This window comes from Phodopus roborovskii, unplaced genomic scaffold (genome assembly GCF_943737965.1).
Source record: "Phodopus roborovskii unplaced genomic scaffold, PHOROB, whole genome shotgun sequence".
NCBI lineage: Eukaryota > Metazoa > Chordata > Mammalia > Rodentia > Cricetidae > Phodopus > Phodopus roborovskii.
In genome coordinates, this window is record NW_026125295.1 from 12164331 (window position 1) to 12177526 (window position 13196).

The following is a 13196-nucleotide window of genomic DNA, read 5'->3' on the forward strand; positions in this document are numbered from 1 at the left end:
AACTAAACAACATTAACAAGACTCTTACTCAAACAAACCACCCAGTCATGGTTATGGCTATATACACCTATAATCCTAACACTTGGGAGGTAGAAGCAGAAGGATCACAAGTTTAAGGCCAGCCCTGATAACACGGCAGAGTTCAAAACTAGTTTGAACTATCTATGTAAGACACTGACTTGAAAACAGGGCAGAAAGAGAGCCAGAGAATGTAGCTCAGTAGAGATCACTTGTCTAAGTGTGGTGGTGCATGCCTTTAGTCCCCGCAGAGGGCATCAGATCCCCCGTAAGCGTTTACAGTGGATATGGCCGTCAGGAACTAATCCTTAAATGAAGGATTTTAAAAGCTAATTTATGATTGATCATGGCAGTACATGCCTTTGCTCCTAGCACTAGGGAGGCAGAGGCAGGTGAATCTCTGTGAGTCTGAAGCCAGCCTGGTCTTTCTGTCCCGCCTGGTCCTAAAACCATTCTGCCCCAAAGAACATACACACAGGCTTAATGCTAACAAACTCTTATAAATAAAATTAACCCATAGTTCTTACCTATGTTTAGCCACATGGCTTGGCACCTTCCCTCAGTAAGGTACTCTCATCCTGCCTCCTCTGTGACTGACTGGAGACTCACTCACTCTCTCTGCCTTTCCTCTCCCCAGCATTCTCCTAGTCTGGTAGCCCCGCCTATACGTCCTGCCTGGCAGTTTTATTGGTTTAACAGAGTGACAGACCTTTATAATGAACAAGAGCATTATCCCACATCATGCTTGTCTAACACACATGAAAATACCGGGTTTAATATCCAGGACTGAATAAACTAGTTGTGGTAGTACATGCCCATAATCCTAGCACTTGAGCAATAAAACCAAGAGGATCAGAAATTCAGTTGTATTTATTTACATAGTGAGTTCAAGGCCAATCTGTGCTATTATAACAAAATTGAAGAACAGAAGCTTATCTACTGAATGCATAAATTGTCCCTGCCCCTTTACTTTTACCAGACTAAGGTCTTCATGCTGGTCTTCAGTCCTATTTTTGCTTAACCTGAGCTGCATTAAACAGGAGGGCAAAAATAAGTGATGCTCAGTCAACTCTTCCGAATTGCTACAGACTTTTATACAAATTAGCAATCTTTTGAGACAGTCTTACCATGTAGCCTTAGCTGGCCTGGAGCTCCCTATGTACACCAGGCTGGCCTCAATCTCACAGATCTGCATGCCTCTGCCTCCCTAGTGCTGGGATCCATGGTATGTACTGCCATGATTGACTATAAATTAGCTTTTAAAATCCTGCATTCAAAGATAGATTAGTTCCTGGCACCCATATGACCATTTACAACCCACTGTAACTTGTTACTAGGGACCTGACACCCTCGTAGGCTTCCGTGGGCACCAGATATGCATGTGATACATATTTATATTTGTAGGCATATTGTATAACAATAAATATATCTTTTTAAAATCTCCAGGCTGGGTGGTGGTGGCAGAGGCATTGAATTCCTAGGGAAGCAGAAGCAGGCAGATCTATGTGAGTTTGAAGACAGCCTGGTCTACAGAGCCAGGTCCAGAACAGCCAAAGCTACAGAGAGAAAAATCTGCCTTAAAAAAAAAAAAAAAAAAAAAAAAAAAAAAAAATAATAATAATAATAATAATAATAATAAAAGTCCACCTTCAGGACTAGAGATGTCGCTCAGTGGTACAGTGCTGGCCTAACTTGCAAAGCCATGGTTTTAAACCCCTGACCCTCACTACAACAAGCAAAACAAAAAACATACCTTCAAAATAAGAACAATGAAAGTAAATCTGTGACACTATCTTTATATACAAAGAACTCTTTCCTTCGTTGATACCTGTTTGTTTGGTATTAATAAGAATGATTCTTGGGGCTAGACAGATGATCAGAGATTAAGAGCACTGACTGCTCTTCCAAAGGACCCGGGTTCAATTCCCAGCACCCATACAGCAGCTAACAACTGTCTGTAACTCCATGATCTGACACGCTCACACAGACATACATGCAGGCAAAACACCAATACATATGAAGTAAATATAATTTATTTTAAAAAATGATTCTAGCAGGGTGCTGGGTTGTTAAGACTTTTACTCACCAATAATAAATACAAAGGCCATAAATAACCAGAGAATATTGTTACTATGAAAAATATTTCTGTAAGTTAATCTTTACCAAACAGCATGTAGGTATACTTTATGATCATTTACTGTGAGGATTCAAAGGAAAGAAACTGTGGAAGAAGGCAAGATCTTAACAAGACAGACATAAAACTACCAAAACCAGGCAGTGGTGGCACACGCCTTTAATCCCAGCACTTGGGAGGCAGAGGTGGGAGAAAAACCAATTCAAAGCCAGAATGAGATAGATAGATTTTATATATATATATATCACATACACACATACATATACATACACACACACAGTGTGTGCGTGTGTGGTGCGTGCGTGTGTGTGTGTGTGTGTGTGTGTGTGTGTATAGAGACCTGCTTCATTAATAACAGCACAACTTCAGCTATGGTGATGCAGGCCTGTAATCTCAGCACAGGGGGCAGAGGCAGGAGAATGAGATAAGGCCATCTTCAGCTGTACAGTAAACTAGAAGTCAGCCTGGACTACATGGGACTGTAAAACCAAAAACAAAACAAAAATGTTTAATTGTTAAAAAGTCACACTAAATCTGACTTTAGAAAATTCCAACATTTTCTAAACTAAGTTAGTCCCAAAAAGCAGAGGCTAAAAAAGAGATGTATAAAACTGACAGCAGTACTATATTTATCACAATGAAAGAATGTGTGTGTCTAACACCCTCAATACAACATTGCATAATGTTGTGATTTGTTAGTGATTTGTTAGAAATGTACACTAATTCTTTTGACGACACTAGTCTTCTCTATTGGAATAAACACATCTTGCTCATTTTCTATGTTCTTGGGTTTCTGACACAAATTCAACGCATAGTAAGTAAACGTGGACTGTGGTAAGAGATGAGAGAAGTAAAAGAAAGAATGGTTTAGGTATGAGCACTGACAAAGGGAAGAGCAATAATATATTTAACTGGGTTCCACGCCAGTGCCAGTCAACTCACTGCTTCTTATCACACAGTGAAACTTAAGACTTAAATGTTTAAAAACTTTTACAAAAATGTGACCTTAACCAACGATCAGCTTTGCATTCTTTGAAGTTCCAAAAACTTGTATTCTTGTACTCTACCCAACTCTCAGCAGTAACCATATGACTTAATAAGCACACTATGAAATCAGAAATTTGCTATCGGGCCAAGTTCCAGTTTGACTTTTTGTTGCTGTGATAAAACACCGACCAAAAGCAACCTGGAGCAAGAGTTTACTCAATTTACATTCCAGGTCATAGTCTATCATCCTGGGAAGTCAGGCAGGAACTCAAGCAGAAACCATGGTCAATGGTTTTACTCTCTAAGATGACTCTAAACTGTCTCAAGTGGACAACTAAACCTAACGGGGACCATACATTACTGTTCAATAGACTAAGTCTTATCATTTTTTAATGGAATTCAAATTCATTTGTGTACAAACACAGTTTTATGCAATTTCATCCCACTTAGATATGTATAATCACTAGGACAATCAAAAAAACTGTTCAATGGCTTAATTATTTTCAATGTCTAAATTTAAAATTTTTTATGTGCATGGATGTTTTGCTTGCATACGTGTGTGTGTGTGTATATATATATATATATATATACACATATATATATATACATATGTGTGTGTGTGTGTGTCACACAGGCACGTGAGTGCCTGGTGCCCATGGAGGCAGAAGAGGGTGTTGGATCCTCCAGAACTAGAATTACAGACGGTTTGAGTGGCCAAATGAGACCAGGGCCCAATCTTCTAAACTTATTAACCTGAGTCATCTTTCCAACCCTCATGTCTACATTTTTCATTTTTCTAGGAACTCAGTTTTGTGGTGTTTAAAAAGTTATTGATCCATGACAGTGAAATGAAAAAAAAAAAAAAAAAAAAAACCAATTCATATTATAAACAAAACACTCATCATGGTCCTCGAATGTTCTAGTACATCAATGTATAAAATCTCAGGTCCACAACCAAACAGTAAGAAACAGATGAATGCTAAACTAGCAAGGCTCTATTGTTAGCAACCATTGAAATCACCTTAAAAATAAGGAAGTTAAGAACTGGGGATGCTCTGCCTCACACTGGGCGGCCTTCTCCAGTCTTAATACAAGGGCAGGTAGTCTTAGTGTGTCCTGTATGTCATGTTTGGTTGATATCCATGGGAGACCTGCCCTTTTCTGAAGAGAAACAGAGGAGTGGGGGCAGGGCAGGGAATAGGTGGGGGGAGAGACTGGGAAGGGAGGAAGGAGGAGAAACTGCAGTCAGGATGCAAAAATAAAATAGATGTAAAATAATAACGATGATAATAATTAAAAAAAAAAAAAAAAGAGCTGGGGATGGCCAGGCAGTGGTGCCACACCGCTTTAACCCCAGAAGCAGGAAAGAGATCTCTGAGTTGGAGACCAGGCTGATCTACACAATGAGATCCAGGATGGTTAAGACTACACAGAGAAACCCTGTCTCAAATAAAAAGGACTGGAGGTGTAGCTCAGTTATAGAGTACTAGATGCTAGATACTGTGCATGAATATGAAACCCCAAGCTTGGTTCTCAATGATGAAATAAGATTTTAAAAATTAAAACTTGTAAAACCAAACATATGTAAACACATCTTTTAAAACACTTATATAGAGCTGTGGAGATGGCTCAACAGTTTAGAACCCTCACTGCTCTTGAAGAAGGCCTGAGTTCAGGTCCCAACATCCACACAGAATGGCTCCTTATTGCCTGTGATGCCAACCAACTTCAGAGGATCTGACACCTCTGGTCCCTGCATTCATGTACACATATACATATATCATAACTAAAAATAAAATCTTCACTCATAGAAAAATAACAGTGGAAACAAAAATGCTTATGCAGTGAACATCATAAAAACATACAGCTAGCAATTTCCAGCAAGCATATGCTTAACTGAAAAATATGCTACCATAGATTTTAATCCCTGCCCCTCATTTCTCATTGTCTAGCACCACACCATTATCTTCTTTAATACAAAGAAAAAAATACTCCAACAAAGCACAGTAGGTTCACTATTATTCTCAAGCACCTAACCAATACTGTAATTCAGGAAAGTCTTTTCTATTCAGCCACCACTATTTTAATGTGTTCTTATCTGCTAGTAGCATTGCTTCTTACACAAACGATTGTTAATATGCAATATACATTATATGTATAATAAACAATATTGCTTAGAATTGCATAACTGGCTTCCTATGTTATTACGTAATAGAAGTTTTGTTTTATAATGGACTTGGTATAATGGACCATAGAGGATACCTATTTTGGTTACTTTAAAAGAACTTTTGAAGCACATTTTTACCAATTTCTTTCTGATTTTGGTTTTTTGGGTTTTGTCTTGTTTTAGTTTTTTTTTTTTTTTTCAAAGCAGGATTTCTCTGTATAGCCCTGTCTTGGAACTCTGTAGAACAAGCTGTCCTTAAACTCACAGAGATCCTCCTGCCTATGCTAACAATAAAGGTAGGTAGGTGTGTGTGTGTGTGTGTGTGTGGTGTGGGTGCGCGCATGTGTATATTGGTGTTTTGCCTGCAAGCATGTCTGCATGAGGGTGTCAGATCCCCTGGACCTGGAGTCACAGACAGTTGTGAGCCGAGCCCAGTCCTCCGAAAGCAGTCAGTGCTCCCAACTGCTGCCCTCTCCAGCCCTACATTTTTACCAATTTCTAATTAGGTATTTCTAATTAGGTGCTAATAAAATTCACCTCCTTACTTTAGATAACTCAACTACACTTTCAGCACAGAAGCAGTACTATAAAATAAGGAGCTTATGTTTTACAATTTATACAGTTGCCCTGGGAATAGATAAATTAATGGCAGTCATATTTTTAACCAAACAAAAAGAAAAAAGAAAAAAAAAAGTCAAGGCCAGCTGGGCATGGTGGGAGGCAGAGGCAAGTGAATCTGTGTTTGAGGCCAGCCTAGTCTACAGAGGAAGTTTCAGGACAGCTAGGAATGTTACACAGAGAAACCCTGTCTCGAATAAACAAAAAACAAACAAACAAAAAAATAAAATCAGGAAAACAAAACAAAACTAGGACCAGTGAGATGGCTCAGCAGGTAAAGGTACCCACCACCAAGACTGACATAGGTACTCACACACATATAAATAACATTAAAACAAGCCTTTGTGCACACTGAATAGAATAAATGGGTTTCCACAGAAAGGGTTTCCATAGCCATTATACAATTAATAAAGATTTGTTCTACTTTACATTCATTCTTATGTGTCAAACCTGAAGCTGTCTGACTACTCAGAGTATATAATTAATTAATTTACCAAGAAGCCAAATATCAGACAAAATACTCAAAATGTAAGTTACAACATGTTTCACAGAGAACATTTAGAATCACTATATAACCCTTCCCAAAGAGAAGGTCTAACTATAACTGGCAAGGAAGTGGGCAGCAGCAGAGCTAGAGTCAGAAACCACCACTTGCTCCAAATTCTTGCAAGCCCACAGCACTGTTCCCAGTAAGCAGCCCTTCTATCAGGCCTGTTTGCACAATTATATTCTTATCAACACCCACATCATCCCAAAGCTATTTTCACTAGCAAGATGTTAACATTTGACAGAAAAAGCACTCTAAAATAAAAGGCAGCTTTAAAAACACACCAACTTTAGAACTCAATTGAAATACCCAATTTACTTACTCATCTGGAAAAGACACTAAGTAGCCACTAGGCCTGACCAAAATGAAACAAAGGACTACCAGACATAACTGTTTGTAAAATGCCTCATTTGTGCTTAGCAAATACAGGTAATCATAAACTACCTTCAAATTTTGAATACAAATATACTTGGAGATTGAAAAAGTGGTATGTTTATAAATATTAAGTTACCTGAATGTGCTAAGAGAATGCCTTAAGGTCATACATTAAACCACTTGGGGAATAAGAAGGGCCCTGATGTCATGTCTCTAACAGCTCAGCCAAAAATGTTTCAAAAAAATTGAGAGGCTGGTAAAATGGCCCACCAGGTAAAAGCAAGGCTCACCACGTCTGTTTGAAACCTAGAACTCAAGGAGAGAACTAATTCCCAAAGTGCTTCTCTGACCTCAACATTCAACACAACACTCACATGCCCAGCTCGCAGACACATACATTACTCCCTCATTTTCACATGCATGCGCGCACGTACGTACATACACACACACACACACACACACACACACACACACACACTAGGGCAAAGTAATACAAATGGCAAAATTTCTAATACTGGTAGTTGATCTAGGCTAAGAGTATAGTATACTGGCTCATATCTATGCAAGTATTTGTTAAATTGAGTCAGAACTGGGAAAGTCTTTTTAAAATGTTATAATATTATAACCTGAGATGGTGGAATGGGGAATGGGTCTTGCTATCACGATTTCTCTATGCACATGTCTATAATCCCAACCCCAGAACTCTAGGGGTTAATGCAATAAGATAACACTTTCCAGGCCAACCTAAGCTACATAGCAAAATCTTGTGTCGAAAACAAACTGAGGGGTTGGAGAGTTGGCTCAGTGGTTAAGAGAACTTCCTGTTCTTGTGAGGGATCCAGGTTTGATTCCTAGCACTCACGTGGAGGCTCAATTGCTTTCTCGGGCATGCATGCAGTGCACAGACAGGCAAATCATTCATGAGTAAAATAAATCTAAAAAAATTTTTAAAAAATGAAACATACAAGCTAGTGCACTTTATAGTGCACTATAAAAATAAGGTACTACTACTCTAGTTTCTGTTATTTTATCTTCTTGTTTTAAGGAACTATTCTATAGTTGTACTGGATGAATTAACAGAAATGATGAAACTGTTGTTCAGTGAGTCTCTAACCCAAGTTGGTTATCTCTTGCTATCTGTCATTCACCATGACTATTCTATCTTCTCAGCACAACTAACAAGATTCATGGAACAATAATAAATACTAGGGTTAAAAAATTATTAGAAATGCCTAGTAAAAATAAATCACGCCAGACCACGGTAGTGGAACGCCCTTAATCCCAGCACTCAGGAGACAGAGGCAGGAAGATATCTTTGAGTTCATGGCCAGCCTGGTCTACAGAGTGAGTTCCATGACAGCCAGGGCTCTAGAGATTCTGTTTAAAGCAACAATAATCAACTGCCAGGTATGGTGGCCTCTAATCTAGCATTCAGGGGGCAGAAGCAGGCAGATCTCTGTGAGTTTGAACCCAACCTGCTCTACGTAGTACGTGTCTCAAAAATTAAAAATAAAAAAATTTCATGCTGGACACAGTGACACACTCTTACCCCCCCCCCACTCCCACCACCACCATTCCGAAGCTTGAATCCAGGACCTCCACGCTTGTCATGCAAATGTTCAACCCTGACCTCTATCATCAGCATTATGATTTCGTTAAGATAGGGTTTTACTAAGTTGTTAAGGCTGGCCTTGAATTAACTCAGTTACCCAACCATGCCTTCAATATTTGATCCTCCCGCCTCAGACTAAGAATTACTAGTAGTAGTACTACTAGTCTGTACTATCAGGCCTATTGATGGAGCACACCTGTAACCCTAGCCCTCAGAAGGCCAAGGCAGGAGGTGAAGGTCACCAGGAGGTACCAATGAGACCCTGCTCAATAGCAAAGGTCAACAGAAGCAGCTGGCACACTCAGTCTTCACAGTGGAGCTTCAAAAGAGCGCTCCCTGCCTCATGGCCACCTATATTCTCAGCATTCAGGGTGCAGAGGCATAAGAGCCATGGAGCTCACACGAGCCGTGGCTACATACTCAGGTTTTGTTTAAACTGTTAACCTAGATGAATTTTTGGCCTTTATTTTTTCTACAGTGGGTTTTGGTAATCTCATCCAGTCTGGTGGCTTTGTACACTAACTAAATAGATGACTACAAATTTATTTCCAGCAGGGTGGTGGTGATGCATGCCTTTATTCCCAGCACTTGGGAGGCAGAAGCAGGCATTTCTCAGTGAGTTTGAGGCCAGTCTGATCTACAAAGTGAGTTCTTTAACAGTCAAGGCTGTTACACAGAGAAACCCTGTGCTGAAAATCTATTTAAAAAAATTTTTTTTAAATACATTATTTCCAGTTTAGACCTTTCCCCTGAACATGACTTGCGTAGCAATCCAACCTAAATGTCTTATCAAGCATCTCGACTTTACTATGCCTAAAAAGAGCTAATAATCCCAACTTGCTCTTTCTACATCATCCCTAACTCAGTGGAGGGCAAGTTCCTGACGGACCAAAACACTTAGAATCATCCTTAACTTCCCTCACATGTCACATGTATCAACAAATCATATTTAGTCCTCAACATACATTGAGCATCCATCTATTTCAGATACTACCTTGGTATAAGCCACCAGCAACTCTCTTCTGGATTACTAGCTTCTTTACAAGTCTTCAGGCTTCCACTCTGTTCCTCTCTGCAATGCTACATATGATCCTTCTGAAGCTGAAAGCAAATCATATCATTCCTCTGATTAAAACTCACAGTGGGGTGCACATGCAGTCCCAATACTCAGGAAGCTGAGGCACGAAGGTCATTTAAGCTCAAGAATTCAAAGCCAGCCTTGGTTCCTCTCAAAAAAACAAAATCAAACAAACAAACCCCGGCCAAATCTTTAGAACGTCCCCATGAAGCTTTCTAAAATATGCACCTGTCCTATTGTGAACCTATTTACTGCCTATTTACTTTGTTTCTCATTCTATTCTGGACACACTCAGAAGAGCTTATAAAATACTGCCTCTGCACATTAGTACCTCTACTATAGTTCTAATGGTTGCTGCCCCCAACTTCCTACTACATACACTTTTTTTTCCTTTTGATTTTTCTGAGACAGGATTTCTGCGTAGCCCTGATCGTTCTGGAGCTGGCTCTGTAGACCAGGCTGGCCTTGAATTCAGACATTCACCTACCTCTGCCTCCTGAGTGCCAGAATTAAAGGGGCATGCCACCACCACCCAGCCACACACATACTTTATATCTCTGCCTGAGTATCACTCTCTCAAAGATGCTGACCAGTTTACCCCATTTTATATAGTGACTCCTTTAACAATAACAAATTACTCATATTCTGTAGGATATCCTAAGGCATGTTACCTTTGTCCATTCTGCATAATTTACTGTTTACTGACCTAACTGGAATGTAAACTTCACAGACAACCTTTTTTGTTGTTCCTATAGTACCACCCTTTGGTAAAGACAGACATGTGTTTTAAAATACACTATAATGGACACAATGCAATTATCAAATGGTTATAACCATTTCACCTGAATACAATGTCATTTACACTTTAAGAAAAGCCAACACACATGCATCTGACTAAAGAGTGAGTGGAAGACAATTACAGACCATCCGGCCCCAACTGAAACTCTAATCAAAACAAATTTAATTTTTACCTCAACTTCCCTTTTTCAAAGAACCATTTCAAACTATCCCAAGTCTGAAAGGGTGTGACTTGCCTCTTCACAACCATGTTTCCCCTCAACTTCAGTCAACTTCATCCTTTATCTTAAATCACACCTCTCAATTTTCCCTAGTAACCCTGGCTAAAAGCCCTGTACACACCGCCCTCTATGCCAAGAGCTGCTCACTTTATTTCATGAGTTCCTCTCCAAAGCCTCAGGAAGTTGCTACCATTAGGATAACCATCTCCAAAATGGGAAAACCCAAACTCAAAGATAAGCCATTTGTCTAGGGTTAGGTTAGCGTTCAAGTTCAGGGTTATCTGACTCAGAAATGGGCTCTTTAACCCTGTTCTGTGCTTCCTGCCCAGTTTATACACTACTTCCTCACACCCTCTGCTATCACTTCACTTCTCATTTCTTGGTCAGGCCTCATTTTCTTCCTATGTAAAACAGGTGGTATTGTTCAAGATGCCTACCACTATCTTCAGTCTGGTGTTAAGAAAACATTTTATAGCCTCTACAGGGTACTAAACAGAAAAAATACACATGTATCAGAATTTACTCATCACTATTAAAAACTCTGGAGCAGTAAAGCCAGAAAAGCAGTTAAAATCCCCAAGACTGAAAAACAATAAGCATTATTCCTTACTTGCATAGTAAAGCTATACTTCTGACTCCTTTCCCACATATTATGAAAAAAATGTTTTCTTCCAATTAAAAAAAGGATATAATCCTATTAGCTTCTAGACTTCACCATGCAACCTGGAAAAGTCACTGAAAGGCTCTTTGCCTTTCTCAGGCTAGCCTGTTACTTTGTACAATCAACATTTTTTAAATGGTGCAAATCCTTTTCAGGTTTTTTTCAAGTCTCAAACCAAAACACCTGTAACAGAACTTTGCTACTGGACTGATGGCACAGTTAATCCAAAGCCAAGAACCCAGGAAAGGTTAAAGCTATGCTGGGTTACTATTGCAAGAAAGCCTGTGCATAGAGATCTAGGTACCAAATCTATCTACAAAGTGCAGCCTGTCAGAGGGCCACTGAAGGGTTTCTGCAAGCATAAAAGAAAGCAAGATGAAATTCAGGCTGTTCTAATATTAAAAAGTGGACTGTCAAAATTCTCCCAATAGATTTTTGATATATTTCTTTTTTAAGGCAACATAAAGATTTTGCTTTTTGTGTGGAGATAACCAACACTCCAACAAAATTACTTTTGCGTTACAATACCAAAGAGCTATCATGGAAGATCCAGACATTTCTCAACCAAGGTGAAAAAAAATTGGCAAAGGTTCCAAAGAATGTGTAATGTGTCATAATTATAAACATTTATAAGTTTCACCAGAAATCCCTATAAACAAACGTTAAAACTTTGAAGAGAATTTTGTGTGCTCTTAAATGTAGACATCAATACGAGCAAATCGAATTAAACATGGGTTTTTCAAGTCGGCTAGTGGCCAGCACCTGTATTGAAAACCCTGCAGTCAGGAGGCTGAAGAGAGAGAATCCCAGGTTCAAGTCCAGCCTGGGATAAACGGAAACTCAAGACTAGCCTGGGCAACAAGGTGAGACCATTTATCTAAAGACAACAAATGATCTTGTGAGGGCTTAGGGAAGGTACTGACTCCAGACTCTGAAGTAGCAGCTTTCATTTTGTTTACTTTTGTTGTTTTGAGGTCTTTTTCAGTAAGCAGCCCGGCAGGGCTGCCTACAATCCTAACTCAGGTGTTATTACAGGTGTTTACCACCAAATATGACTGAAATGGAAGCTTGCTGTGCTATCAGAAGATCCTGCCCAATAGAAATATAAAGAATGCTCCATGCTGAAAAGAAACTATATTTTGGACAAAACTATATTTCGCATGACAAGAACACTATACTCTTTAGAGAAGACGATGCAAAAAGATTTCTGGGTCTCTTAATCAAATCTTCACACGCAGCACAAAGTCATCCTTGTAGGTAAGACTCGGTTACCTAAGAAATAGTATGCCAAAGGGTTCGAGCCTCATAATCGAGAAAAGAAACGTTTGTCAGGTTTTCACTTTCAGGTGAAAACAAAAGTGGTGTCACCTCAACAACGGGACCAGGCAAACCTCGCCACCATTACAAAACCCAAGTGCAGAATGTGAAGCTCACAGCACCGGTGGACCAGGGTCGAGCGCCCAAGAAGGGAAAAGAAAAGGAAAGAGAAAAAAAAAAAAAAAAAAAATCAAAACCAACACTGCAACGCGGGGCCCCTCCGCGAATCGCAGCGGGCAGACGCGCGCTAGGCCCTTCCGGTCGGAGCTGCCGTCACCGGTAGGCCGGGCGACGGGCCGAGCTTCCACCCGAGCCCGGGGATTCTCGGCCTATACTCGCCGGCGTCCTACAGCAGACTCTGGCCTCAGCGGCGCCTCGGACTATACACCGCGGTTTGCAACAGAAGCTCGGGGAGCCGCAGAGCGTCCCGGAGGAGCCGCGGGCAGCGCCGAGCCCTAGGCCGGCCGACTGAGGACGCGGCAACGGCAGTGGAGGCCGTGGCCGCCCCTCCCCCACCGGGCCGCCTCAACTGCCGCTGCGACGCGAGCAGCGGTATCCGCGCCAGGCCCAACCGCCCGGCCAGCCGAGGCCAAGCAAGGTGGCCTCCGGTGGCTGCGCCCGGCCTGCTCCCCACCACGGCCGCGCGAAGCCGCCCAGGGCCCG

The 13196-nt window shown here is 40.6% G+C and overlaps 1 protein-coding gene across 3 annotated transcripts in view; it reads right to left on the reverse strand.

The window, feature by feature from the left end:
- The window catches only part of Setd2 (SET domain containing 2, histone lysine methyltransferase), a 91090-nt gene that overhangs the window by 77566 nt on the left and 328 nt on the right, over positions 1-13196 (reverse strand). Inside the window, exon 2 of one of the 3 annotated variants that reach the window (XM_051203324.1) lies at positions 9453-9553. The exons of the other annotated variants lie outside the window; for them this stretch is intronic. The gene's annotated coding sequence lies outside the window, so the exon portion shown is untranslated. The remainder of the gene's footprint in view (positions 1-9452; positions 9554-13196) is intronic. 3 annotated transcript variants of the gene reach the window in all.